General features: G+C 46.2%; 1 non-coding gene across 1 annotated transcript; it reads left to right on the top strand.

The window, feature by feature from the left end:
- The first annotated feature begins 1,874 nt into the window (after nucleotides 1–1,874).
- On the top strand, nucleotides 1,875–1,946 carry trnad-guc. Its single transcript has one exon. It is a non-coding gene; the product is annotated as a tRNA-Asp (tRNA).
- The last annotated feature ends 3,489 nt before the right edge of the window (nucleotides 1,947–5,435 follow it).

Here is a 5,435-nt window from a genome sequence, read left to right as displayed (position 1 = left end):
CTTATCCTCAAACTGTGATCTCTGGTTATGGACTCTCCAGTGATCGGGAACACATATCGAAATTCTCTGCGCTATACAATCTCATTCGCTCTGCAAGAAAGGAAATTGCTGTTTTCGGCTCTCACAACTGAATCGGTTTACCCAATATCTTGCTCAGCTCCCTGCTTCCAGTAAACACTTCAATCAGGAACAAATCTATCAAATGCTTTGCATTGCGATAAGGACTGACGCTGCAAACTTGCAGAAGTCACGCCTTTGCCCTCTCACGATCACCCCAGGAGCTGATACAAGTGGGATGGACGGATTTGTTTTCTCCTACACTCACTCATTTGGCGACAACTTTCTAACTGCTCAATGAGATAAATCTAATTCTTTTCGATCATTGGAACCCCTTGTATGAATCGAATACTACGAAACAGATAAACAGCACTTCCCGGAATTTATCACAGCGCTGTGTCAGCGATATGGGATAGATCATCGAGCTAAAACATTATCCGCGTTTGTCTCTCCTCAGATGATCCTTCTCCTGCTGAAAAAAATGCTTTTCGGTTGATAATTGAGGTATTTCCCGCGGGTACCGATCATTATCCAAATAGAGAGACTGGTCTGGTCGAAGGAATTCTGTTTTGCTCAACGACATTTTCCACAGCCTGATGCACCAAAAATCTCTGCTCCACGTCAATAAAAGCTGCTCCGGGTGAGGTTAGAGCTCACAGGCTCAGCATTTCACGCGCCTCTGTACCGTCATAGAAGGACCGCGCGCTCACCGATTGTGTCTTTTATTCCTTGTGACACGTGCTACAGAAATGCGGCAAAATATCAAACATTTTTATGAAAATATTCTCCGAGGTGATGATTTTTTTTCCCCTTCAAACCCTCGCTGTTTCACGTATCTGCGTTTGCTGTATCAGAATTCAAACACAGCTCTTGGAGATTTCTCTGCGCTCCACAATTACCAACCGTCCTTTCCCTTCCTCGGTTCACTTCACCGAGGCACTGCGCAATCTAACGCTCATTTTTACATTGACACCGTTCAGTCTGTCCTGCTACGGTCACTGTCGCTTAGTGAACGTGCTCCAGACTTATCAACGAAACCTTGAAACCAGTCGATCCACTTAGATACTGCGGTTGTGAGACCAAATATCATGTAATAGCTTTTTCCTGACATGCACCAGTGACTATTGGAGCATCAGACTCAGGAAAAGGACAAAGGACAACATTGATCAAAAGAGACTCCGATGGAAAGACCATTTTCTGTGGTTTTCTGTGTCATTTAATCCATTTGTTCATTCGCCTATAGCTAGAGTATAGTGTGCAGTTCTGCAATTCACATTACAGCAGGGATGTGATAACACTGGAAACGATGCGGAAGAGATTTACCAGGATATGGTCTGGGATGAAGAGTTTCAGTTATGAAGAGAGATTGGACAGACTGGATTTGTTTTCCTTAGAGCAGAGGAGATTTACAGAAGGCAAGATTGAGACGTACAAAACAACTGGCCTGTTGTGTTCATCCAGCTCTGCACCTTGTGGTCCGGGATATTGATAGAGTAGACTGAAAGAAACGTTTCCTCTTGATGGCGAGATCGATGAAAGGAGGGGAATAGGTTTAAAGTAAGATGTCGGAAGGTTTGAGTAGATGGGCGGAAAATCTTTTTCAGCCAGTAGGTGTTTGGAATCTGGAAGCCAGTGCCTATAAGTGTTCTAGAGGCAGACATCCGATTAACTGTAAGAAGTATTCAGACGTAAATTTGTGATGCTAAGGCATACAAGGCTATGTGCCAAGCAATAGGAAATAGAATTCGGATGGCAAAGCAGTTTTATTTTCCTGGTGCACGCGTAGTAGCCCCGAGGGCAGGGCTAGTCCCGTGCCGTCCTCGGTAGTATAGTGGTTAGTATCCCCGCCTGTCACGCGGGAGACCGGGGTTCAATTCCCCGCCGGGGAGGCTTTGAGCCGTTTTGATTCAACGTTGGGTGACGTCTGTGTGGAGTTTGTGCTTTCTGCCTGGTGTCCGTTGAGCTTCCTTCTCACAGGCGAAACATCTGCTGGTTTGGTGAATTGGCCGTCGGAAATTGCCCGTCTTGTGCAGTGATGTGCAGACCAGATAGTTCAGCCGTGGGAAATGCCGGTTTACGGAAAGCTCTTCTCGGATCTGAGGATGGGTCACTGGACCCGCAACGTTAACTCTGATGTTTTCTTCATAGATGCTGCCGGACCTGCTGAGCTCTTCCAGCATCTTTGTTTTTCTTCGAGAGTCGATGCCGCCTCACTGGGCCGAATGGCCTCTGTAAGGACGAGTTTCTATGATCTCTGACTCTATGCATTGTAGTCTCATTTTGGATTTTGAAATTGTCTGCACCAAAATGTGCGGCTCATTAACATCGGTTCAGAAGAGAGGTGGTCTCAATAAGACTTCTTGGAACAACACTGTGCACTGTGCTCGAGTGTGGAAATCAATTCCTCACGTACAATTTTGCATCCACACTGTCACGGGGCTTTTCATTCCGTAACATGACCCACACTACGCCAACGTCATCATCATTTCTTTGTTAAAGAACAAAGCTATTTACTTACATCTCTCAAAGAAGAGTGAAATTAGTGTCAGTGCATCTCACTAATCGGATACAAAATTGCAGCAAGAAACGACGGGTTCTCGCTGATGGGTGTTTTTGTCACTGATAATCTGTTTGTTGTGTTGTTTCATAAGGCTCGGCACGAGGTCGCTTTGTATAGACTTTGGAGCAGGAAGAGGCCAGTCGGTCCTTGCAGCCTGCTCCACTATTCAATATGATCATCGGGTTCACCCAACTCAGTACCCTGTTTCACGTTTCGCCGCAGGTTCTTTTGTCCCTTGAACCCGAAGAACCATGACCAATTCCTTTTTATAAAACTAATCAATGTTTTGGCTTCAACCGTTTTGTGTCCCGCAAAATTCTTCAGGCTCATTGCTTTCTGGTGACGATATTCCCTTCACCTCAGACCTAAATGGATTGCAGCTTATCCTCAAACTGTGATCTCTGGTTATGGACTCTCCAGTGATCGGGAACACATATCGAAATTCTCTGCGCTATACAATCTCATTCGCACAGCAAGAAAGGAAATTGCTGTTTCGCCTCTCACAACTGAATCGGTTTACCCAATATCTTGCTCAGCTCCCTGCTTCCAGTAAACACTTCAATCAGGAACAAATCTATCAAATGCTTTGCATTGCGATAAGGACTGACACTGCAAACTTGCAGAAGTCACGTCTTTCCACTCTCATGATCTCCCCAGGAGCTGATACAAGTGGGATGGACGGATTTGTTTTCTCCTGCACTCACTCATTTGGCGACAACTTTCTAACTGCTCAATGAGATAAATCTAATTCTTTTCGATCATTGGAACCCCTCGTACTAATATGCACGCAGCAAATCGAATACTCCGAAACAGATAAACAGCCCTTCGCGGAATTTATCACAACGCTGTGTCAGCGATATGGGATAGATCATCGAGCGAAAACATCATCCGCTGGTTTGGTGAATTGGCCGTGGGAAATTGCCCCTCTTGTGCATTGATGTGCTGACCAGATTGTTCAGCCGTGGGAAATGCAGATTTTCAGAAAGCTCTTCGCGGTTCTGCGGATGGGTCACTGGATCCGCAACGTTAACTCTGATGTTTTCTTCACAGATGCTGCCGGAACGGTTGAGCTTTTCCAGAAACTTTGTTTTTCTTCGAGAGTCGGTGCAGCCTCAATGGGCCGAATGGCCTCTTTCGATACGGTCGGGTTTCTATGATCTCTGACTCTACGCATTGTAGTCTTATTTTGGATTATGAAATTGACTGCACCAAAATGTACGGCTCGTTAACATCGGTTCGTGATCCACACGACACCAACCGTCATTATCATTTCTGTGTTAAAGAACACAGCTATCTACTTACACCTCTGTTTCAAATGGATCGATGTCGTCCAGCGTTATTGGGATTATTGAAAAATAAAAGATATCATGTTAACCTGCCTGGAAAATATTCACGTGGAAGTTGCCAGGGTTGCAGGTTTTGGACTGTACGGCGAGGCTGAATAGGCTGGGCCAGTTTTCCCTGGAGCGTCGGATGGTTAAGGGACGACCTGGCAGAAGTTTATCAAATCATCAGGGCTATGGACAGGGTGAGTAGTCAAGATCTTTATCACACGGTGGGCGAGTCCAAAACTGGAGGGCGTATAATTAAAGTGAGGGGCAGAAATTTAAAAGCGACCTGAGGGCCATTTTTTTCCGTGCAGAAGGTGGTGCAAGTATGCATTGAACTGCCAGACGAAGTGGTGGAACCTGGTAAAATTACAGCATTTCCAAGGCATATGGATGCGTGTATGAATCGGAAGGGTTCAGAGGGATATGGGCCAAATGCTGGCAAATGGGGCTGCATTAATTTAGGATATCTGGTCGACATTGGCGAGGTAGACCGAAGGTTGCGTGTCCGCTCTCTACATTTCCACGACGAAATTGAGAACGACTGGCACAATGGAAACGAGGAGCGGATGCTCTGTGCTCTTCCCCATCGTACATTGATTTTTAACAAGGCGTCTTCTCTTGTTGCTTTCAACTTAAGCGCCGCTCCTCCCTACCCAGCTTCAGCATAACGGCCAGCCAGCAGAAGTGGCAGCGGTGGGATTCGAGTCCACGTCTCCGAGGAGAGTAGATCCTGAATCCAGCGTGTTAGACCGCTCGGCCACACTACCAGGCACCGGCTTCGGCCACACTATCAGGCACCGGCTTCACCCACATATGATTCTTTCTGGTGTTGCTACTGCAAAACAACAAAAGCGAAGGCACAGGGAAAGGCTGCAAGGATCCCCGTCTTGTTCGTCCATTTTCTTAGCTGCTCGGCAGTGCCCAGCTAAAACATTATTTTCCCACCAGATGCTGATAGCCGTTCGATCAAATCAAAAATCAACGGAAAGCTGAGCACGTCTTGTGAGACTCGGTTAGGCAACAAATGTAATGTGCCTGGGAGAAAGTTTATTCGGTTCTGCTTGGATAAAGAAAACATGAACTGCACGGCATTTCTGGAAATTAGACGTTCGCTCTGGTGAATGACTTCGCCCTTTGGTCGAAACAGAACAACTTTCGCGTTAACACGTAGCGTGAAAAACACCGGACTTCCGGGAAAACGCACCAAGCTGAGCAGGCCGTGTACTGGATGATGCCGAACGGCATACTTACAGCTATGACATCTATTTTGCAGAATAAGTGACTCAAAGTAAGCTGTCTGAAAAGCTGAGTCAGCATCGTTAGCATAGCTGATTCCGATAATGACTGATCACATTGCGAGGCTGTTCGAACCTCGATGCAGGCGTGAGTTTCCACTTTCTTTGTCTTTCTCCTTCGCCGTGCCTTTTTGTCTGCAGAGCTTTTCAAACCTGTAAATGAACACATGTCAGATGGCTGCCTGCTGAGCT

Source organism: Rhincodon typus, unplaced genomic scaffold (assembly GCF_021869965.1).
Source record: "Rhincodon typus isolate 14 unplaced genomic scaffold, sRhiTyp1.1 hic_rhity00002971, whole genome shotgun sequence".
NCBI classification, from domain to species: Eukaryota; Metazoa; Chordata; class Chondrichthyes; order Orectolobiformes; family Rhincodontidae; genus Rhincodon; species Rhincodon typus.
Note: the sequence above shows the minus strand (reverse complement) of the source record. Positions and strands in the feature narration are given on the sequence as shown.